This window comes from Chroicocephalus ridibundus, chromosome 1, assembly GCF_963924245.1.
Source record: "Chroicocephalus ridibundus chromosome 1, bChrRid1.1, whole genome shotgun sequence".
Taxonomy (NCBI): Eukaryota; Metazoa; Chordata; class Aves; order Charadriiformes; family Laridae; genus Chroicocephalus; species Chroicocephalus ridibundus.
In genome coordinates, this window is record NC_086284.1 from 168,195,346 (window position 1) to 168,220,558 (window position 25,213).

The following is a 25,213-nucleotide window of genomic DNA, read 5'->3' on the forward strand; positions in this document are numbered from 1 at the left end:
CTGATTTTATAATAATAATTTCAAAAATAAAAACGTGCTGTACCATACTTCACTGGGCGATCTTCAAAATTATTTAGGTTGTGCAGGTTATTTTGCAAACACTCTTGTTTTTTAAGTTTACAGTAATTTTATATGGAATAAAACGGTCCAGTAAACAGGTCCGCATGCAGATGCACACACACAATTACTTGTTACATTTAATCAAGAAAAGCTTAAGCCTGATCCCGCCAGGGCAATGTCACAACCTGCAGGCACTTCGGCCCGCTTCCCCATGCGTGTTAACAAGACCCCTGCTGGTCTCCTTTCAAAGCAAAAAGTTTCTTTGCTGCTGTCATTGTGTCAGCCCTTACTGAAACTGGAAGAGAATAAACTCAGAATAAACTGGAAGAGAATAAAACTTCGTTACTGATTTAAAAAAAAAAAAATTGAATAACACATAGACCCTACATAGTGCCAAAGCCTTTTTGTAATAGGCAGCGGGGAGAACTGCTCTAGAGATAAGTGTTTTTAAACAGTTCATTGAGCTGTTTCAGGTGCCAGGACAGACCTGCTCCCTACCAGAGGGCAGGTTTCCAGCGTGCCCTCACCGCAGCAGTGAGAAGGGATCTCAGGTCTCAGGACCAGCTGCACCAGCGGGTGCAACATGATGCCAAAACGCGTGGTCTGATGGGGAGGGGGGGAATGAGTTGGACCACCGACATCTGGGCTACGTGCTGGCCACTACTGCTTTTTTTGCGAAGGCAATGCAGCAGGTACCTCACTGCACCATGAAGTCCTCTACCTGCAGATCTGTGTAAGCCTCCTCCTCCCCCCAGTGCCTCTTGCAATTGCCTAACCTGGCCATCCTCCCCCCTACCTCACACACATACACACTAGCAATACAACCAGACATTATACCCAAGTACAGAAAATAAATGAAGGATATTTAAAATAACAGCAGAGTTTTAAAGTTTTTACTCCTTTGGGAGGGGGGAGGAGGTACACAAACTCTGTTGAACTAAACAGCTCATGCAAAGCAACCCCCCTCTGAATTACAGGATAAATCAGGAACAAAATTACTTTATTAAGCCAGAAAGTAAGACACATTAAACAAAGAAAACAGTTTCCAGACATCAGCATATCTCTTGCTTAAACCCAGAAAAGGCAATGCAGAGACAAAATAAAAGCTTTATTCTTATCCTACCTCAGTAAAACAAAGGTACAAGAACGCGTCACCTCTTTGCCTTGCTTTGCAGGCAGACCAGCCCGGGATGAATTTAAGCCAGTGTTATATCTATGCCTTCAGCGGACCTCTAAAGATTTAGTAAAGTCTTTATTATTCCTGCAGCGTGTAAGGGCTATGCATAGTCAATCCACATAATGGATTCACAACATGAAACACATTTAAGTTAAAAGAAATATGCTTTTGGTATGAGAGAACTACAAAAAAAAGAAATACGTCTATCTATCAGAAATCCTATATTTGCATTCACTTTAAATCTCATGCAACAAACTAGGGGAAAAAAATAAAAAAGGATGCCTGAGGGCAGAGTTTACTGTGGACTAAAAAATGACCTTTCCTATTTACAAAATCAGAGCTGTTAAAATAGCTTAGAGCATGAATTAAGCAAGCACAGATTTTTAAATATTTAAATGCACTTCTTTTCTACTGCAGAGTTGTGAAAGCACTTCAAAAGGCTAAGAATTTGCAATTGCATAGACCAGAGATGGACAAGGGTTATTAGGTTGCCTATTCTGTAACTTCTTGTCCCAGCCAGTCCGCACTTGTAAGATGCAAAAGGTCCAACTTAAAAACACCTGATGACATAGGCTTATATTGAAAATGCCGAAAGAGCCCGTCCTTCCTATGCCAATGACAGCAAGTATCAGCTCCAACCACATGTATGCCCCACACGTGAACACTGAGGGGCTTCAGAGTTTTCTAGATAGCTAGTCAAGCTGGGGCTTTCTGTGCCCTTCCAGCACAGTGGTACAGACCTACAGAAATGAATCACCTTTCCCAAATCTGTAATTCCAGTTCCCTGGAATGTTATCCCGTTGCTGCCACGGGCAATTGCGAGCAATGCTCAAGCCTCCCCGCTTCAAGGACAAAGAGGCAGTACTCAGATTGCAATCACTACTTCAGAGCTCCGGGTCGGAGCAGGGAAACAGCAAAATAAAGAGAAAACTTGTATTTTAGTTAGCCAACATCAGTGATGAAGATGCTAAAAATGATGACTACATATTGAGTGAAGGTCACGAGGCTTATTCTAAGAATATAGGGGGAGAAAAACAGACGGGGGAAGGGGGAGGGAGAGAGAAAGAGGGAGAGAGCACGAGCACTGCAGCAAAGAAGCTACGCTCAGCCAATACATGCTGACACTTACCATAAAAATAGAAAGATCCAATGAGAATCAGATTAAGGATCCTTTTTATCTCTCTTCAATAGAAAGATTTCCACATGAAGCTCTGAACACAGCTGTCCAGGGAAAAGCAAGGTAATATGATGATACACAGAAAACACTAACACACAAATGGCAAGTCCTTTCACAGCCTTCCAAAACCTGCAAGCAGTTTGTGCTGAAAAACCAAAAGGTAAGAAGTCTGAAGACGACTCCTACATAACACTGCAGCTAAAGCAGACTGCTGTATTTCCCGTCACTCAGCCCGCACTGTTTTCATCTTCTCACCATTACTTACATCCTAGAGGTGGGCTTGGGGGTGGGGAAAAGAGATTTCTCCTCCAAGTGGGAAGGAGCGCAGAAACGGCATCAGCATTTTTAATCAGTCGCTGGGAGTACCCAATCAGAGGAACTGAGCGGTGCCAGCGTGACAGTTGTCCAACGCAGGGCAGCCTGGCGCGCCAGCACGTTCCCGGCTTGCCCGAGACCACTGAGGGGCTAACCTGCTTCTTAACCCCAGCAAGGTTTTCTGTCCCCACACGTAAACAAACTGTCTTCGCGCACCGTGCCTTCTCCTCCGAGGAGCAGCGCTTTGAAAGCTACAAGCTCTTCTGGGTTGCTGTGCAGACAGGCTGTTTTCTACATCTGTGCAATAGTACAAAAGCAAGAAAAGTTTTGGGGGTTTAAATATCAGCGTCATTTAACTTGCAATTTATTATCTGGTAGCTTCCCGACATAAAACATACATTTACCATTGCTTCCTCTTCAAAGGTTTCTTTTTGGAGGAGAAGGAATTCTATAAGAGATTTTACAGCACAGCCCCACTGCTGCGAACTGCCTCGTTAGGGCCAGCGCTGGCTTTCTCATGACACCATGGACCCCTGACAGCACCAGATCCACAGAAAATACGCAACCGAGGTCCCTCTCCCCACATCTGCCAAGACAACAGCTGGATTAAATGTTTGTGCTGCTATCTATCATACTACTGGACCTCAAAAAAAAAGAAAAGAAAAAAAAAAAAGACAGACCTCAACTTAATTTGCAATAAGGGTACCCAGGATCTGGAGATGAACCCTTCTATGGCATTTAACCCATCAAACCAACCCGCACAAGAAAGTGATGCGGTCAACATTAAAGTTGACAAACTTCCAGGGGTTGCTCCTGGTTATAAAATACCAGTGCCTGCATTTGACTATGGGGGAGAAATTCTTCTGGTCCTACTGCAAAATGCAGTCCACAGTGGGGCAAGCCTAAATACAGCACGCAAATGTGCATTTACTTAAAGCAGAAACTCTGACAGTAGACAAAGTTAGACGCTTACCTTTTCGAAACAGGTTTAAAACAGTCAGTGCTGTATTGCAAAGTAAATATGAATATCATCCATCTGATACACTACATAACTTTTTCATCTTCTGAAATGTGAGGAAGGGGGGAGTGCGGGGAAAAGAAACCTCAAAGCATTCCCAGCAGTGGTGCCCATATTATTGATCAGTATCAAGTACTTGTAGAATACACCAGGTAAAAGAGTAAGCCTAAGGGGGGGGGGGGGAGGGGCCTAAAACACCGCAAACCGTACTGGAATATACCCCCATACTCAGCAGTTCTACAGCCTGAAGTGGAGACTAACAACCTAAAATGCAATTTAATACAACTAACCTGTTCTGAAGTGTTTGAAAGTGTGAATATAGTGCAAGAGCACACAAATTCCACTAGCAGGCAGCAGTGATTTAACACAACATGCTGGTCATAACCAAATTTTTTTTTTTTTTTTTTTGAAAAAGAAAGTTTCTCCCCTCAGATGACAGCAAATTGGAAGATGCATTACTTTTCTTGCATTTCGTTTAGGTTTTAATAGGCTTGTTTCAGGCTATCAACAGAACATGCATGGTATTTATTCCTCCCTTTTCATAAACACCATTAGTTGAAAAAACACAAGATATAGAAGGCATGGCTGAAGGACAGATCAAAGGAATAAATACGAAAGGAGGGCAGTTAAGATATACAAATAATGCATATGTGATATATATATATACAGATAACAGCACATATTCTAATAGATAACCAGAATTAAAAATATAACGAATATAGGAGTGAGCACAAGAAAAGGAGGAAGCAGCAGAATACATTTAAACTCTGCAGCAAGCTTTCAAAACATACTGCCAGGCTAGCAGAAAGACTATCTGACACACGACATGCTTGGTGAAGTAGGCAGTTTCTGTCTCAGGAAACTGAGTGTGGGAGACCCTCAAAAAGCGTCTCAAGATACCCATTACAGAAGAAAGACTGTCTACATGCAGTCGCCCTAAAATCATGGTTTAATATTCTTTCCACAGCCAAAAAAATAGGTTTTTTTTTTCCCCCCACATTATATAGTCAAGGTCCTCAACTAGGCAATAAACAGGAGAAATAAGAGGCAAATCCCTTGTAAACAAAACTCTCAATTCCCTTTTTTTTTCTTATAAGGATGCAAGAAAAAACCCAAACATTGGTGTGGCAGCTCTCTGGAGAGAAGAAAGCTAGGCCACAGGCAGAATTTAGTGGACAATGCTATGAATATTTTGCAATGAGTCTCATAGCAAAGAAACCTGGACCTGAACTTTGTAAAAAGGAAGGGATTGGGCTGGTGGGGAGGAGGTGGTGGTGTCTGTCCCCCGCTTTCCCATGTAAACATGGGAGATGCGTGAAGAGGCTGTGCCCAGAAGTAGGAAGAGCTGCTGTGATTCCATCCGCATGCTCTCTGGTGACAGCTATAACAAACCAAAAGCTATGAAGAAAGGCTAATAGAGTAATTAATTCAAGCTTTCAGCTAAGAGCAGAGGATTGAACACTCAAGTAATTTAGGTTTAAGCTCCTATTGAAGCCACCTTTGAGAATTTGGAAGAAGTCTCTGACAGATGTTCGGAGTGGATTTAGTGCGGGGTCCATGTTTCCAGTGAACAAAAGATCCCAATTTCTTTGTGGTGCTTTGATTGTAGCTGAGGGATTGCTAGTAAATTCCTTTGGAAACACTAATTTTTCCTCTCCTCCTTCATTTGCAGATGGTCCTCTCAATATGCCTCAGGCTGTGGTTGGTGAGGCCATAACCACGTGCCAGGGACACTGGCAACCTGCTTAAGTGTTATCTTTCAAACCATTTCAGGGATTAGGAAAAACTCGGGGGGGGGAACACACATATGTCCACAGAAAGAAGATAATTCTCTCTTCCATTTCAGTAAAACAACTGCTGCCTGAAAAAAAAAATATTCCTGAAGCCAGCTGTTCTACATCTAGTTAAAGGAAAGAAAAAGCTCGCTCACTTTTGTTGTGAAAAGGAGCCAAGAGCATGCTGCCAGTCAAAATTGGGGCTTGTTTTATCCTACCTATCTACCTGTTTGTCCAGAAAGCAAAACAAACTCAGGAGTAGGTGAGTCCAGAGCGGTTCTCTCTATTCCTCTCCAATAATTTACGGGACAACAGTTCAAATCAACATTCCTGCGCTGGAAGGTAAAGGCAATACCCAGAATTTAATAAAGCTCCGATCTCACTACTGGAGCCTCAAATGAACCGGCAACTGCTGAGAAAGAAGTGAAGGATTTAGGAAAGTACAAGGGCGATGGAGTCTGTGCAGTTCCCAGCTCAGCAGCGCACACCAACAGGTGAGTGGGGAACAGGTCACGTTGCGGACAGGAGAGGGAAGAAGCAGCACTAAGTATAAAGGAATAAAACATAGATTTCAGGGAGAGGTGTTTAAATTTTCAATGGGTCATTTAGGTGCGAGTGTTTTGTTTCTCCAAGCTGTCAGGATCACTCCTGCACGCAGAAGAAAATTTCCACACTCTGAAGCAAGTGACGCAGACAAGAATGAAATAGTAAAACTAAGAAGGTAAGAAAAGCAGAAAACATTCCTTCCCTGTCTGGTCAGGGTGCTCGTGAGCCTCCCCAGGGCGTTCAAGCACAGCCCTGGTGCCTGGTATTCAGGAGCTTGATGAGAGCAACAAAAAGCAGGAAAAGTTTTCTGCTAACTTTATCTTCACTGAAGGGTTCTGAGGAAAATTACTACTTGGTACTGCTCAGTTTGAACATCCTTCAGCCTTCTGATTTTGCTATTTTTATTATCCGTTAGATTGCAGTGCTATCAGTTATCATATTTTTTAACCTCTACATTGATGCGTTGAGCACTGACAAAAATCTCTCCTTAGTTGTCATCTTGGAAGGTTTAGACGTTTTCTGGTCTATTAGTCTGTCACATGGTTCTATTGCAATTTTTCAGGACTTTTTTTTTTTTTTAAGGTCAAGTAGGAATTTAACCAGTTCTTTTAAAATGTATTAACAGAAGGTATCTTTCTACTTATTCTAAAAGAATTAAGTTTGTGGTTTCTTGTCAGAAACTATTGAGTGAGTACTGGAATGAATTATTTCAGGTTATAATATAATATTCCCCCTAAATACAGAACAGAAATATTTACTGAATATGTATGGTTTTGGTTTTTTTTAGTGAATATTACTGAATAGTGATTTATTTACTGGTATTTCCATATTATGGAAAATTCTACTATTTCTACAACAGAACTATAACAGACCAACACATTTGAAGTAAAAATTCAATTCCTAATATGCTGTTAAATATTTCCTGGTTATAAGAGGCACCTTACCTATTTTCTACTGTATTAAACACATTAATATTCATGTCTGTCAATATAGCAAATATTTTTTCTATTTTATCATTTTTGTCTTACAGATATAAAATGAGTATATTTTTCTTAGTAAGTCTTCACTCTACAAAATGTAATTTCCTTGGAAAAAGTAAGATGTTCTTAAATGACTTTCAGATAAATGATTTATAATTATAAAAAAGCAAATGCATTTTTGAAATCTCTTAACAATGAAACAGGAATTATCAGTATCAGTCCAAGAAGAAACTTTATCAGTCTTTGTTTTCTAGAAAAGTTGGGGGTTCACAAGCTTTTGTTCATGCTGCTGATGCATCATTTGAAATTAGGTAAAGGAGGTTCTGAACTACACGTACAGATGGAAAGGAAACTAAAAAGCATCATGGACTTTGAGAAAAAAGTGTTGGTTAAACAAAATCAGAATTACCACTAGTAATTTCTAACTTAGATTCTATTTTTTTTTTTTTTAAGTCATCCATACAGCCATTCCTGAAGTACTAAAAATATCCAGATAGAGGAGAAGAGAATAAGCAATCATCTAGAGAGACTTTCATTTCTGCAATGTAAATTTAAATCTAATGCAGGTGGGAAGCAGTACAAGTAACTGACAAGACTGTGTGGATAGAAGTGACCACTGCTGACTGTGACATCTCTAATTCTAATTAGAGACCTTCTAAGACTTATTCTATAAGAATAAAAAAATATGAGCTTTTCAGTGGCGAAGCCAAAATCCCTGGAAGAAAAACAGTTCACAAAAAAAAAAAAAATCTCAAAAAAACCAAACCCTATGTTTCTTAGCCATCGTTTGGCAGAAAAATCTGTAATGACCATGTCTGCATTCTGTGGAATGGAGAATTTTCCTAGCTGTTTTATATGGAAGAAATTATTACAGATAGCTTCATTGTGGGAAAGGGACATAGGCTTGTGCACTCCCATTTCTAAAAATACAAGACAAAACACACATAAAACACACACAAATTCTAACATTTAGTCATAAATATACAATATTTTTCATTTTACACCAATGCGAGAGTGTTCCCCCCACCTCCTCACCTCCTTCTCAAAGGGGACAGTAAAATCAAAGCCGTGTAGAGGTAGCTGAGGGACACAACTCATACCAAGCACACCATTACCAGTTCCACCATCTACAGTATCACCTTTGGTCTTTGACTCAGGACATCAGAATAAGACTTTCTATAAATCAAGTAAGAAAATTACATACAGGTAATATTTCTTAAAGTATAAAGTACAGGTTTTATTAATGCATCTTTCAAGCTAGCTCTAACAAAAACAATTGCAGCCTTGAAGCCAAAGCTGGTAGGTATAAGCAGAGAACGTACAGAGCCCACCAAACTGAAGACTTGATTTAAGGTTGCTTTTTAAAGTGGCGAACCAATACTAAATATTTAGTGGTTAAGCATTCTTAAGCCTTTTAAACTCAGTTATGCTACTGCTGCATAACTCCATATTGACGATATTTCATGCAACTGGACTTTATCAAGACACCAGTGTCATAACACATAAAGCAGTTAAAACACTCTTAACAGATCACAATTTAATCGTACAGAATATTCCATTTATATCTCACTATTTTCTTAACTAATAAAAGTAAGCTTCTAACAATAAACCGAATCTTATAAAAGCCCATAAAAATTAACCTCTCTTCTGAACAAAACATCTATCTATGCTAAATCTAGAACAGGTGGAGAGGAGATAATCTGGTCAAAATCAAAAAAACATTAAGGCTTTTCCTTTAAAAGTACAGGAAGTCATTTTGCCACACATCTTTGTACTTTACTGTCAATGCAAACAGAAAAGTTTGCTGTTCATTTGAAACAAAGACAAAAAGGACAAGCCTTTCCAGGATGATACACTGGAGAAAGATGATTTACACTGCGCAAAGGACATAATCTCATAATCAAAGCCCGACCTTTATGTTAGTTCCTAGTATGGGTAACTACTGCACTAAGATGACAGTCTGTTCAATAAGGGATTAAGCTAGGGCCCACTTACCTTTTATTGCCAAAACTTAGAAGATTTGCTTTCGCACCCCCCAAACAGAAAAGCAAAGGAACATTTTTACAGCCTGTGACAACATTTTCTCTCAACAGGCTAGGAATTTAGGGTGGAGACACGAAAAAAAAATGCTCCTTTAGAACGAAGGGTGGGTTCTACAGAAGTTTTTTTAAGTACTGAACTACCAGCAGTAGAAGATGGCGAGATCCAAAAGTTGACGATTCAGAGATAACTGTGCTGCACTGAACAAGCACAACAAACCTTTAAAAAAGCATGTAAAAACAAATAAATAAATATATATATTCTTTACATATTGACCCCCAGATATCTTTTAAAGTTTTGATTGTGGACCAAAAAGGAGTGATAGGACTTTTTTACCTGCAAGGAGACAGGCATGTTGCATCAAGTCACACAGCAGGGAGAGGCTGTGATACTGAGCTCCTGAGAGGAATAAGGAGACAGATGCCACCTAGAAAGCATAGGGCCAGATGCCAGGAACCGACAGGCCCCCAGACACTCATGAGGGCTTTCCAGCCCACTGTTAAAGCAGGTGGCTTAGAGCTGTGCCAGACCATTAGTCAAGTCGGAGGTGATCATACACTAATCATTCATCTTCATGAAATCAGAAAAATGAACTAAAGTTAATGCCGAAGCAGAAAGGAAGGACCCAGCATGGGTAGATGTATCTGAATGGCTCCAGCAGAGCATCACCTGGTAAATTGTTCCCTGTATCCAGTGCACTGCCAATTCTGTGATACAGTTTCATAGCTACATCCAGCCCTACTCCTAGTGCAATTTGCAAAAGAGATGGCGAGAGTGGTTGCGAACAAAATATTAAGAACTTAGCGGATATTGGAGAAAGCATTAGATGTCACAGCCACTGAGGCCAGTGAGGTTTGGAGAGCAGGTCCATTGGGGTCAGACGCCTTAACATGATGAAGCAAACACAAAAACATTATCAATTAGGAGATGTATGTGCACGTGTGTGACAAGCATTTGAGAGTTCACAATAGTAGAGAGTGTTGCTGAGCACATAAACACTTGGCAGCTTCACTGCTAACTTTTAAGAGGTTTAGGTAAAGAATAATTTAAAATAAAACATAGTAACTAAGCATGCATGATCTCTGTGAAAAGACAAAGTGTTTTATTAACTCTTGATTTGAGGTTTACCATTCCTTTATTACAGGATATGAATCTAATTTGAACTAATCAAATTCTAAACTGATCTAAGCTGTTCCTGTTTTCAGTGGGGGGCTGAACTAGATGATTCTGAGGAGTCTTCTAACCTAAATTACGCTACAACTCTAAAAAAAGAACGAAAACCCACAACCGAAAAACAACCAACTAAAGAAACCTCTCAAATAGAAACAAAACAACAGCAAAATTAATAATGGTAACCCCTAATAATAACCATAATCATAACCACTGATGAACATATACACATGCATACATGCATCATAGTCAAAGAGCCTGAATATCTTTAACCAGTATTTCAGGCAGAATCAAGAAAAGAAGATAATTTTATCTTCGGTTCTTCCTCCCAGCGAGGATCCACATTAAAGGCCTCATATCGACAAGTTCCAAAAATTGGCTGATCAGACTCTGGAAAGTGACCCCATCTAACAATGACCTTTTAAATACCACCACACCTACCGAGGCTGGGATCAGTTCCCCATGTCCTAGTCCTTTATCAAAGTTTAAAGGAGTTTTTTATTCTCTAGAAATATTTTAAGTGCATCTTAGACAAAGTAATAGGATTATTTTTAAGTGTTCTCTCAGAAAGGGAAGCTATTTTTAAAATTAACTTACTACCTATTTAGCTTGTCCATTATTTCAGCTCATTCAGAAGCACAGACCATTTAAACTGCCTCCATTTTTGGACATTCAACCTTTGAAATGTCAGGAATGCAACAAATATAAGTTAACCACAAAGACTCATGATTTACTTGAGTTTTCCGACTTTTAATGGGTTTTTAATGTAAGAAAAAGAAATTATAGAAATGCCACTGTTAATAATCCTGTTCGATCTCTGTAATACCAAAAGCAAGAGGAAATGAAAACAGAAATCCTGAAGCAGTTGATATGGTTGGAACTATACTTATAAATGCATTACTCTGGGCCACATTTATAAATACTGCCAGCCACTGACAACAGTATTTCAAAACAACCTTTTAATAGCAGCTTGCATCCCCTTGTAAAAGATCTTTTGAAGAGAGCTCAAAAGAACTGGCTCCCCACCAAGAACTAAATGGTATAACATGGCACTTAAGACCTAATATAATGGACAAAATGTAATAAAATGAGTATCTGTTTGTGACAAACTCAGTATTTTGTGTGTATTTACTGATGACTATCCCTGCCTATACTACAGTGACACAAAAAAAAAATTTCTGTGAACTAAATTACACAACTTAATTTTTTCAGACCATTGTTGATTCTCCACTGTAGAAAGGCACAAAAAAGCAAGAGCCTCAAGATGTCAACACAACTCTTTCTTCAGCTTGGCAGGTAAACTGAAGAGCTATAGTGAGGGAAAGAAAAGAAAAAAAAAAAAAAGAAAGGTTCTCTACAATATTTTTACAGGTTCTTCTGGCTTAGTTAAGTAAAGAATCTTTAGGGGACAGTGTAAACTATTTTGACTGAGGCAGACAGAAGTGCTTCATTTAATTCTTAGCTTATGAAACCCTTGTATTGATTTCCTTCTGCCACCCCACTCCCCTTAATTTAGTTGTTGGGGTTTTTTAAATGTGGAAAAAAAAAAGTTTGAAAAATAGGCAATCGACACCTGTTTTTCAAATTTTCAAAATATATTTTCGGAAGAGAGACCTTGAAAAAGAATGTTTGTAGTGTAATACTGTGGTTCTGCCCCTGCACCTTCAGCACCTATCCTGGGAGCCTGGTGGGAAATTGATAACCTCAGGGCAGTAGGAAGCCAAATGTGCAATGCAATAGGTTCTGCACCTAATCATAAAGCCACTTCTCAGACACACAGGACCAGAGAAGGAAATTTGGGGAGATCTGTGACATGCCTAAAATTTTACTCCAGAGAAAAAAAGCACCCAAAATATAAAAAGTTTGTGAAATAACAGTATTTCCCAAGTGAAACATCCCTGTCTGAAAACACGAAAATCAAAGAGGCAACAGTTGCAACATTGCAACAGTTCTGCTTGAATAAGTCAATTCACTAAATCTCACTTGTATTCACTGTTTTAGTTCCCATTTCCCCCCCCCACACCCCCCCCCCGCACCTCCAAATCCCTTCTGGTGGTGAACCTATAATAAATTATTTTCTTATTATTGTCACTCTAACTGCTGTTATATTTAATTTAAAAATATTTTACCCACTCTAGAGTGCCTTCTCATTTGTAGGAAGGAAAAGGAAGCAGTTCAGTCTTGGGATACTTGCTGGCAATGTGGAAGAGATACACATTGATGTGCTATCCCTGGAAGACGGTAAACGTACCAAGTCCTACTCAGTTCAACAGAAAAAGTTATGAAGAAAACCCAGGTGTAGCCCAACAGACCTTCTCCTGTAGGTGACTACAAAGAATTAATATTGATATCTGGAATTAAGGTTGCTTTATGTCTTAAGCAAGCTGCCCGAGAGACCAATAAATCATATGCAAGGAAAGAAGATTCAAGGGGCATGAATATCGCTGGTGGAAAAAGCTGTTGTGTTACTTAAAATTTGATTGCTGCTGCTATCGCGTGAAACTAAGACTGGGTGGAAAGATTGCTGACTTAGGTGCTGATTACTCTGCTGCTAAAGCATCATGCAGCAGCAGTGTCCAGCTGGCACTAATGATACATCTCAATGCTCCATCTGCAGCTCCCTATGCGCACACGGTGGGAGGAATGTCCTGTGCAAAGTACAGGAGATAATTGGGCAAGAGAGGCTAGAAATACAAGACAAACTTAAACACTTTTTGTTTATCGTGATCCACCTTCAGCTTCCCCAGTACCACCAAAGACCGATTAGTGACTAGTGCACACTTGGAAGCATTAGCTGCCATTTGCACTTACATTTTTTTCAGCTTGAATACTATTATCATCTGAAGCAAAACACTATTTGAAGGCAGTCCTGAAAGCAAGGAGAGGTTTTGTATCCAGACATGCTCTGGTTCTCTTTTTCTGCCTTAGCCCGAGAAACTGTCCTTAAAACCAACAGATTCCCCAGACCGATGTTTTGACACACTCCATGTTTCCTAAAGCCACAGATTCAGAATTTTCTGATGTTGCTGTTTTGCCTCACTTTTATACTTAACAGTTGTGGATTTGAAGTGCTAGTGTGGGCCCTGGAAGAAGTAATTGTTTTGTTATTCAGATTAATGGCCATTTCCACACTGAACAAAGACCATCAAGAAGTAAGTGACTGAAGAAAAAAAATGACCACCGTAAGTAGCTGTAGAGCAAGAAATAATGATAAGTTAGAAAAAAAGATAATTTTTCACCCACACTTACAGAAAACCATATAAGATTCTGATCAATTGGCTAAAACAATCTATGACATGCAGAAAATAAATCAAACAAATGATTAGTATCAACTCTTACTATAAAACTTTTTTTTTTCCCCCCTATCATCCTCCTCCCTCCCATTTCAGTCACTCCATTGCCTGGGGCTCAGAAAGGAAGATTTTGTTACATTTCCATAAAGGACCAGAACAGGTAGTCTCATAGCCATAAATTCAGAAAAACACATTGATAATTCTAAAGTTAGTCAGACTCGGCGTACGGTTCAAGTCAGAAAAGCAGCTTACAGTCATACTTTCATGTGTCCCCAAGATGACGTGGGGTCATGGCGTCCTGATCGCTGCCGCTGCAGAGGGGGCTGGAGGAAAGCGAGATGGGTTTTGCTCCCCGGTATCTTCCAATTTATCACCGGTTTCCCTTTCAGATATGCTAGTTCAGGTGATAAATTCCTGACTAGATGAAACATCTCCATTTTCTGCTCTCAGCCCGAGTTTGACCAAAACCACCCTCCGCTATCAATTCAGGTCAGCGAGGAAGGTGACAGGGAGACCACCACCATGAGCCTTACAGAGGGTCCAAGGGTGGGCCAGGCCATCAGCCTGTGGATGGCCCTCACCGGGCCTGATCCTCTCCTCACCCACAGGCCGACAGCCCAGCCACAGCCTGTCCCCCTCCCTGTCCCCACAGGACCTCCCTGTCTGCCTCATGATCGAGGCTGCCCTGGTACCCCCCAGCTGCCCTCCTTCAGGATATTTATTCAATAACCTGAATGCAGACATTAAGCGCAGAAGGACGTACACAGCAGCACAACCCCATTCCCTTAGGCACGGCCACCCACCCGGGACAGAGTCAGGCTGAACCCAGCAACCATATTCTCACCTTTGGTTGAGCTGAGCTCCTTCTGCTCCTTCCACACGCTCACATGGAATGGCGTGGTTTTGCCACCTCTGTCTAGGCAGGTGAATGAGATGAAGTAGATTGCCATGCTTGGTAGGTTACCCACAGCTTCATTGCTGCAGGGCCAGGGCGCAGGTCTCCTGCCCCCATGGCTGCCTTGCTCTTGCTGAGGCAGCAGCACTTTCTCCAGGAGAAAGGGGCTGCAAGACATAAATCCCACCAAAGGGACTGCAGTGCCAGCACCAGGACAGCAAAAGTGTCTCCTCAGTGCAAAAAAATCAAAGCCTCTCAACAGACCAGCATGGAAGTGAAGCCATTTCAGCTGCTACAACACCTTTTTCAAACACAACATGAGGTGGTCAAGGAAGGATTGAGCTGTTTTTCCACCACCTCTGCTTGTGAGGACACACTAATCTATGCCAGACAGGAAAGTTTCTCCCTGTAACTTGGCTTCTCATGATACCAGTCCTTAAACTGCCCTTGCAGCTTGGCAGGAGGCGTCCATCCCCTCCTCTTACACCTCCCAAGTGGCCGCCTATACATACTCATTGTAATTGGAGGAGTAACGTACATTAAGTTTGCCAGCTTCATTGGGAATCATTTTTAATAACGAGATTGAAAAGGTGAAAGCAGTACAAATTTATTCTGTCAGAGCCAAAGACTTCTTCCTGATGATAAAGTTGCAGAGGAGAACAAAAGTACCAAAACCTGTTTTATAAGATGTCAGATCCTTCCCGGAGCTGTCACTTGAAACTCCTGAAGCACCTCTTTTGCCATAACAGAGGAAAAAAATAAATAAATGGGGCAACTGCATCCCCCCAGAGCCGAGACCTATGGGCTGCCTAGGGGCTACTGCAGCAAACCACTCGCCTCCTGCCCAAGCAGAGTCTCCCAGCTCCCGTACCTACATTTATTCCCAGCTTCCCGCATTTCTGTAGTTGCTGTTCTCAGCTGCTTTCTTAACAAGCAGGAAAACCACTCCTGGCTTCATGTTCTTCTTCAGCAACTGGGGCTGCTATTTGCCAAGTCTCGCCCCCAGACTCTGGGTTACAAAAGCACAGGAGTGAGGCCTCTCCTGTCCCTGCAGCCTCTCTGATCACAGTGCTATCATGCTCTCTACTGCATTCCTCCAAGCTTAGGTAGCTTTTCAAGTGGTTGCAGTGCCCCCAGGACCATCCTGCTTTTTCATAACTAGCAAACCATCAGGAATATTTGTCATATGCTTCCCTTATAAAACTTCCCATTTTCAGTTTGCTTTCAGCCCTCCACAGGGACCAACCACACTGCAGAATAAAAAGGCAGGGCACAGGTCTGGCATGCAAAAGGAGCCTTCCAGGTGTCCCACTGAATCACAGCTGGGAGAAGTTCGGTTTTCTTGTATAGACTAAGTTCCTCAGCACACCTCCCTTCACACACAGCCCAGTCAAGCAGAGTTCCTCAGCTGCAAGTTGTTATTGAATAAAAGGAAGAGGGTAAAACCTTCTGAAGTCTGAAAGTGAAAGTCAAGCATCAGAAGACATCAAGGTTTTTAAACACCTGTGAGTGTTTCTGCAGGTACTCGACATTACAGAATGTCAAAGTTTCTCAAGAATAAATGCATTTTGAGACGGTTAAGTCCAAAGTCTTCGCAAAAAGTAGTAGCATCAGTAAAGGTCTTTGTTTCTCTTTCAATGCAGACCAAATTCTTTCATTGCTTAAGATGCCACAACAGTTTTCATAAGTAAAACCTCACAGAAGTCTCCTACTGACAAGTTTCCCCACAACTAGCAATGGCGCAATCACTGGTCTCGTGCCAAGAGAGCCAAATGCCCTCCCTGGAGAGACATCAACCAAGATACTGAGCATTCAAGACCTAATTGATCAAAACATTTAAACATTAATCCTAAAGCACACAGACACACCTCCCAAGTAACAAGATGACTTACATCCTACAAACTCCACGTTAGCTAAACTATCTTGCTAGATCATCCACAAGGGTCTCAGCAGTATGTTTGATTAATTGGCTTATTTATCTAAGAAAATTAAGGCCCTCTTTGAGGGCTAAACATAAGGTCTAGACCTCAAATCTGCTTATGTTTTAATTCGGTTAGAAAAGAAAAAAAACAAAACTGTTTTAATAACTTTAAATAATGTAAACGTGAATAATCAGATATTAGTATTTTCAGACATGTTTACTAACACATTTACACTGATTAGCTATTTACTTTTCCCAAAAGTGCTCTGCATAAAGACATATTGATTTAGAAAATTATCTTAGCTTATTAAATTAATACATTTGTCATCATCACAGAAAATTCCAAGTTGGTAAACAATTGGATTGTAGAAAAACAGAGTATCCTTACTTTGCATAAGGAAGGAACAGACTGAAAGAAAGGGAGGAATTTAACACAAAAATAAGTGTCTTAAATGCAATAAAACAAATACTTTTGTAAAGATGACTATTGCATACAGAGCTGGAGGGGCTTTGGTGGTTTTGTTTGTTTGTTTGTTTTTCGTGGGGTTTTTTTGTTGTTTTTTTTTCGTTGGGTTTTTTGTTGTGTTTTTTAAAGACAGCCATGCACAGGATCTGCAGAGTCAAATGAATGTTTATCACAGATGTTGAAAAAAGTATAAACATATTTTTAAATAAACTATCAAAATCTGCAAATAATCATTCATGCAAGCAATTTCTAGATAACAGGCATGCTTGAAGTGTAATGCATCTTTAAGTTGCTTCAGACTGAAACCTAAATCACTGTAAAAGAATGTAAAGAATAAAATACATCTATTAAGTCTTGCAATATTCTATGTCACATCTCCTCAACTGCCAAAGAGAACTTCAAACAGTATGCCTGAAAACAAAAAAGTGAAGCTTTTTTTCCCTGTGAGGCAAGCCCTCTTCTGTATATGCCTCAGACTCATAGATGTTTTAAAGAACTACAAAGTAAGGTAATATCGTCTTATCCTAAAAAAGGATTCTATCAACAGAAAGGAAAAACATGTTTGATTACTCTTGGGCTAGAGGTCAGGGGGGCAACTCATTCTACAGAACCTTACCAGACCCTGCCCACTTCAAAAGAATAGCGTGGCAAAATCTTGCAGTACTTTCCACAGCTAAAGAAGGAAGACGAGACCTTGAATACCCACAAAAAGTAGTGAAAGAAGATGGTGTCATTGTCAGATACAATCCTGATCAGCAGTATTATCACCTGATCAGGGAATACTATACTAAAAAGTATTGTATTAAAATTATGCTAAGATGTAAGTTTGATAAACATTGATAAAGAATTTATTGGTAATAATTGATAATAAAAATTCCTTATGTAAAGAAAACCATGTATATTGCCAGTCAAGTTTAGGTGCGTTAAAATTTGCATTTATGTTTTTTCAGAGTTAGATTTACTATGACTTTAATGTTCCGTTAGTAAGTTGCTCTAAATAAGCGTGAACAGTGTGTTCATGATCCAAGAACAGTATCACTGAGCTCAAGAAACTGCAGACAGTGGAAAGATTGCATCCTAAAATATGCACTGAATCTACCTCAGTCCTGTAGCAGTTCTCCTATATACATAAGCCCATTAAATGAGAATTTCAGGGGCCTATTTCTGTGAAGATAACCTTATCTGATGTTATTCGGAAGTGTCTCAGAAGCTCTTTCACTGAAGCTTACATCAGTCAATCCCCAGATTTTTATGTAAAGCCATCTTTATTCAGCTGTTGATGGTTCTTCTGTTTCATCTTTCAAATATTTACTGCCTGATTCACATACCTGAGCTCAGAAAAACCTTGACTGACAGAGTTTCAATAATACTTTCAATAAAAACTTCTCACACACCGCAAAATTTTCTGGACTAAGAGCCTGCAGTGTGTGGACATGCATGAATAACTTCACTGAAATCATGAGACTCTGTGCTGGATGTCTGGATGTTTACAAATGCAGAGGCATTATTTCTACAAATGGCCAATTTTAGTCACTGCTTTATTGACAGAATTTTCCACATATTCTTTGAAGTAATCAGCCTTTAAACTTGATACATGTCCAAAGAGGTGTTAAACACTGAATTTCTTTGCGATAGCTTCCATTTGCATGTTCTAGCCTTACATAAAAACCTTGTTTCAGCAAAATGGGTTACTATTTTGCTGAAATAAGTATTTTTCTGTACTTTAAAGACAAGTCTCCAGATTTTGCATTTTCCTCCTTTCTATCATCTAAAAAGTAAACTATAGAGCAGAAGAGGAAATGTAAGAATTTGAAAAAAATAGCATGGGTCATTATTGTAATCAGAACTCAGTATAAAGTATTACCAGATATACAACCACTTCATCAAAGGCCTGGTTTCCACGGTGACCAGCACATCCTCTGCTTTTTTTTTTTGTGTTTGCTTCGTTTTTTAAAGACCTTGCTGTTTGGTGTCACCCGTCCCCATAATTAGGATGCAAAAATAAGCTCAGGGAAATGTGATTACTTCTTTTTCCCTCCAAAATCTGAACCAAGTGGAGGACATGTGGTCTAAAGCAATGTGACCTGATTATGACAACTCACCCATCCAACAGAGATACTAGTAGCTATTGTACTTTGGTGAAAATGTTCATCAAAGAATTCTTTAAAGCCATCTGGATGACAGTGACAAGCAGGTGAACCACTGCTCAAGCTCATCACACTCCAGCTTTAAATTGTGTAGGAACATAACCTAAAATTTGGTGTGCTGGGTCAGACTAGAAGCCTTCTAGTCCACTTGCCAAAGCATTCTGTCCCCAGTAATAGCCAGAGGTCATCATTTCCTGTCATCTTTATCATCATTAAAAGTGATCAATTCTTCCATCACCCTATAAACTCAACCATCGCATCCTCCGAGCCATGAGAGAAACCTCATTCTAAGCCGCTACAGCTTAAAAACAAGTTGAGCTCACGATTTCCTCTATATGCCAACATTGCTGCTTTTTGCTTTTGCTATTTCCACTTGGCTTATATAGTCACTTCCCCACTTGCCAATCATGATATTCGATATAAAGAAAGATTAAAAAGTGCTGTGCCTCATCTCCTTGCACAGAAGGAAACACCCATCACTGGACCGGTCAGATGCTTTTCTTGTCCCCACAGTACTAGTTATAACAATACACACAATTCCCAGATTATCTCAATTTTCAAGCAGTTTTTACAACAACTAACTAAAATCACCAGTAACCCCTAATCACTATGAGTTTACATAGCGTTCAAAATTTACATAGTATAGACACGGCCTATTCCTCGCAGCAAATTGCATCCTCTATTCAGCTGCCCAGCACACTCAACATAATTCAGAGCCACATCCTATTTTTAACAATGACTCATTTAATTTCATCCTCAGCCTCTTGTGGTCTCAGTTCAAGACTATTATATAACTCAACCCAGCAAAATATATAGCTAAAAATTTTTTACTGCTACAGCTTCATTGCTTGCTCATAATTTATGGCAAAGATGCCTTTTACTCCGGTGTAACAGAGGATGTTTACTGATACAAGTTCTAAACTATCAGCTCTACTAATAACAGAAGAGATAATATTTTGTTTAATCTGCTATCCTGAAGATCACCTAGAGGGGTCTGATTTCTCCTCTGGCTCTATCAAACGCTACCCTTGTGACCTTGCAGAATAGTTGGATAATAGCTCCACCTTTCTGTTTCTTCCTCCCTCACCTACCATCCACAGAACGGCATAGTGTAATATCTGCCTAAGAAAAAAAAACAACCCATAATAAAAGTCTGTCTCCAACAAGCTTTAGGTGCAGCATGTCCTTATCCTTATGTATGGAGCTGCACTGATGCTCTCCCTTCCCCCACAGACTTAATCTCCAATAACTTCTTTTCAGTCTGCAGTATTTTCACCTTAAAGACAGAAGTTTTTCAAGGATGTGAATGACAGGAATTTTATCAAGGGACAAAGACGCACCCAGGGGAATTATTTAAAAGAAATAAGAAAGAAGCATGAAGGTATTTGTGCCTGAGGTGTGTTTGCAGTTTTTAGTCCTGATGTGCAAAAATGACTGGGCTTTGAGAACTTGTCACATGCAAAGCAGCAATTACTTCTGTAACTCCAGAGTGGCATCTAATATGTGCATTTCTTTTTATTTTTTATTTTTCCTATGCAGATGACAGGGAGTAAGTGCAGAAATCAGGGGATTTCTGCAGCTTTATTTCCAGAATAGAAGGGAAACAAGGGGGCAGGAAATAAAGGACAAAAGGAAGCATAGACATCAGAGAGAGCGCAGTTGTGTGACAGCAAAATAGGGCTTGTTTTATAAACACAATAATTCCAAAGGCAAACGCATGAACTGACAGGAGCCAGCAAGGGGTGGTTCTAAAATACATGTAAACAAGTTGTGCTGTATTTGAATGACAGTTTTGTTCATCCTGGGCTAGATTATTTTATACTGCAGCTCAAGTGGGTCTTTCCATTGATTCCAGCAGAGTTTAAATAAAGTCCTGAATTTCAAACTAAAGCTCAAAGTAAGGGGGGTCCTGCACTCTGGTCATTAGGAATCAACTACGAGCCCATCAGTAGAGTTAGGAATTCTGTCTGAGGTTTTTTGCCCCCCACAGTAACCACTTCTTGGTTTTCTCCACCAAAAGACATTGCATAAACATAAATGCCATGGAAATATTAAAACGCATGAGAGACAAGCACCAAGCAACAGATAAATCTATTTGGCACCAGCAACTGCCAAATAAGCCCCCTGCTTACCTACTATAGAAACTGAGGCTCACCGCTGAAAGCTGGCCACAGACCAGCTCTCTGGAGCGTGGTGATCCACCCTCCCCGCAGCCAGTTCAGCAATCTGCCCCCTGCACTGGCCCGTGGACATCCATCCCTGACCAAGTGAGAGCCACAGGCAATGCCATGGTTTGCTCTCCTTATTGGTCTCAGTTTTAACCTTTTTTCATTTTCTGAAGCCGCAAGCTAAGCAAAACACCTTGTCTGTGAGCCAGGGAGTGGGAAACACTTCCCTTGCAGCAGCCAGCGCGAGAGGAAAAGCTACACGGAGCTTCCTCCAGCTACCTCCTCCTCAGGGCTGAGCAGAGCAGGCTGAGGGCAATCAGAGATACCTAGCTGGAATTATATATAAGATACATAGCTCATGACAGGGGGGGTGGAACTAGATGATCTTTAAGGTCCCTTCTAACCCAAACCATTCCAATTCTATGATTCTAAGTGGCTCTGTCCTGGAAACTGTATAAATGAGGAAAGCAGAACAATAGGTAGAAAAGGGAGGACAAATTCACAGTACACAGCAGAAAGAGCCAGTCAGGAAAGAGAAGGAAAATAGGAAGAGGTTTTCAGAGTTACACAATGAATATTAGGGGAATGACTAAAGAGGAAGAAATACAAAAATGCAAGAAAAAATGAGCAAAGAAAAGGAAATACAGTAGGCGAAAGAGTAGACAGCATTGCATTTTCCAAATTGGCATCTCCAGGCTTTTGTTCTGTAAATGGATAATCCTTATTTAATGGGAAGAGTGATGGGAAACAAACCAAGTTATCTTAAACCAAGCTGTAAAGATGGAGGAAGAAAATAAGGTCTTTATTGCAGCTATTGTGCATAGTTCATTCCATTTTAATTATACAGCTCTTGCTCTCTGGCTCAGGCTTGTACTGCAGCGCTACACATGAACACTTCCTACTTGACATCTGAAACTCTGACACGTGTCTTTTCTTTTCCAAAGGACCAAGACTTCATTATCCACACCAAATTGAAAAAGCTCATTAAAAAATTGTGTTTTCTTTATGGGTTTCCAACATTAGCCTTTTTTTTTTTTTCCCCCTAGTTCACTTTCTTTAACACGACTATCAAAAGGAGATGTATTATAAGGCTCTTTTTGTTAAATATGTTCTTCCAGCACAAGGATATATATCAGTTACTTGCAGATACAACATTTCAAGGTTTAACTGTGCTATGTTCTCTAATGAGCATCAAAATAAGAAGTCCTCTATTTGCAGACACTTAATTTCTCTGCATATAAAATTGGGAAATGTCCTATTTTGATGCTGTAAAGCTAAGAAGATGATATTAAATAATAATTGTATGCTTGTCTTTTACTATACACTAGTATTTTTGTTATAAAATATGCAAGATAGGTAGACTGTTCACAAAGAAAGGCATGTCATTGACAGAAGAGTAAAACAGATTGCCATTTTGCACAGAATCAGTAAACCCCTATTAGAATTAAACGGCTAATTAAACATTTGCTTCTTTCACTAAGTCTTAAAGATTCTCTAGCACTGGACATCTGCAGTTGGAAGAGTGGTACAGAGACACATCCCTATATAAAAAGCAGTTCTTGTCACTGACCAGAACTCCATCCTAACCCTTTTCTGCATTAACTGACGAGCATACAAAAACAGAATATTGCCTAGAGAAAAGGAGTCTCCATGAAATCTGACATTCAAATCAATTCTTGTTGCACCAGCTGTGTCAATGGACATTGCAGAAATGTATTCAAGAAAGAATAAGGCAAGCAAAAAAGAACGAAAACGTATAAATCTAAGTCTGTGTTAGCTAAGTAGCAATTTGAGGAGACTGTGTATTACAGACCCTCCTGAGTTTAAATTCACATGAAGTACCAGCAAATGGTGATAGCATCAGATTCCAGTTTAAATTTGTGCAATAACGTGCCAACGGCAGACCAGCAAAAAGGGAAAACATCCACATTCTAAATAAAAAGAAAGGCCAGGCCTTGTAGTTAATTTCAAAAGAGACGTTAGCAGAAAGAGAAGGCTGGAAAGTAAATGAACTTCCAGCTCTAAAGATGCTCTCTAAAGACAGGACTGAAGCACGCTGATACAGCACTACAGGAGGCACGTCTTAGCATTGCCAGTGTTAAACGCCTTCAAACAACAGAGCAGAATCAGCGCTGGTTAGGATTTCTAAATGCCCATGTTATAACAGGAACGACCAGCTCATTGTGCTTAGGCAAATTTTGGTTTCTTATTGGTAAGTGGTAAAAACCATTAGACAATCAGATAAATTGATTTCAGTGGCACAACTCTCAAGTCCAAAATTAAGCATACGCTTAATTGCTTTGCTGGGTCAGAGCCAGGCAACTCAGCAGCTTCTAGGCTTGATCCTACAATAAGGTCAGAGGGCTACAGGAGTTTCAAAATTTTTATTTCCTTCCTTTTAAACATAAGTTTTTTTAGAATGATCTGTGCACTTAACATAAACCAGAGTTTTGAGTAAACGATATTACACATCTCTGAATCATAAAAGCAATCCTACTGGTAGCCAGAGCCTTGGAAATTGGTTAAGTACACATATTTAGATCTTTGGAAGTATAGACTTTATGGCACACTTTGTCACAAGAGTCTGCAAGGACACTAATGTTACCAAAATACTTGATGTTCTTTTTAAGATTCTAATTCATCATACTTATTGAATGCAGTATGCTTTTTAGCCATCTCGGGTTTAGACTTAAACACATTTAGTCTCATTTTATTCAGGGGAAAAACGCATACACTGCATTTCAGGAGAAAAAGATGACAACACAGCACTGCAGGAAAGGCATGCCGTAACAAATTGCACTCCCCCCTAATTTTGACAAAAATAGTTAGCAGTTGCTGGGAGATTCTGCTGGTGGTTGAATGAAAGAATAGAGAAAGATAAACGTCTCCTCTTCATGGCCACAGTTATTAATGAACAGAGAGAGGATGCCTGTGTTAGCAGACAGGACGGGACAGGAGCGAAGGCAGGCTGTTGGCAGCCAGGGCACCGAGATAAGCCTATGCAGTTATCCACTGGGCTGCATCATTTCTTAAGTTCATCTGACTTCAGAGTTCCCAAGTAACATTTTTGCAAATGAAGTTTTTCCTCTTTATAAACCTCACCAGTTCTCCATTATGCAGTGATAAACTGCAGAAACCTATCCCTAGTCCACTCCCTTGTAAGACACTGTACAGAGAATACCAAACCAGCCTCCCAAAACGGTCCCTGCCTCGATGCAAGCATAATAAGAAAATAGGCACAGAAGCACAAGCAGTCAGCAGCACTGCACGAACGGCAGATTTTGCCCTTGGCAGTTAAAAAAGTATGGAAATTCAAGTAAGGATTCTAATCAGAGATAACGTAGATGTGTTTTCTTTCTACTGCTCAATTTTGTAATTTCATCAATCCCTTTGTAGCTGAAAGCCACACAGAAAGAGGGTACAACCTCAGAAATAACCAATCACCTTTCCAATTCCCTTCTTTCTGTCTTCACCTCCTTTTTTCCCCTGCAAGATACAGAGTGTGTATTAGGACTCCTTAACAAAAATCAACATGTAACTACAAACCGTAGACCAAACTGAGCCACTGACTTTATTACTTGTTTACAGGTTAATACGCACCGAGCTCCATGGAAATTTAACCTGGTTACATCCATGCTACTGCACCTTGCTCTGCATCTTTGAGAATGCTTTCAACCATGGTAAGGAGTGTCAGCACCATCTTGTGGCTTTCACTTTTGTATGCAACCCCCAGTTAGGCAGTTTATGAGCCCTTCAAATTAAGATTTGCAACTGGAACTCGTTAACCCTAAGTGCTAGCACCAGCAATTGCATCCCTGCTCACTTAGCAGTTTCGTCAGACTCTGAAGGCTCCTGTTCAGGATAAATGAATGGATCAGATGCCTGTTCTTCAGAACTGGCTATTTTCCAACCTTTATAAACATTAAAATATTAAATAAACAGAAACTGAAAGCTACTGTCTTAGGTTTTTTTCCTTTTTTTTTTTTTAAATAGATTTTGTTTTGCTAGTCTAAACACAGCAAGCTTTTTTACTCTCCTCTTATGAGCTCTCCTCTCCCATATTGT

At 40.0% G+C, this 25,213-nt stretch overlaps 1 protein-coding gene across 9 annotated transcripts in view; it reads right to left on the bottom strand.

Annotated features, from left to right (window-relative positions):
- ANO4 (anoctamin 4) overlaps positions 1 to 2,693 on the bottom strand; it is a 201,991-nt gene extending 199,298 nt beyond the window's left edge. For all 9 annotated transcript variants that reach the window (XM_063322711.1, XM_063322704.1, XM_063322710.1 and 6 more), the window contains exon 1: positions 2,367 to 2,693. The gene's annotated coding sequence lies outside the window, so the exon portion shown is untranslated. The remainder of the gene's footprint in view (positions 1 to 2,366) is intronic.
- Positions 2,694 to 25,213: the final 22,520 nt, after the last annotated feature.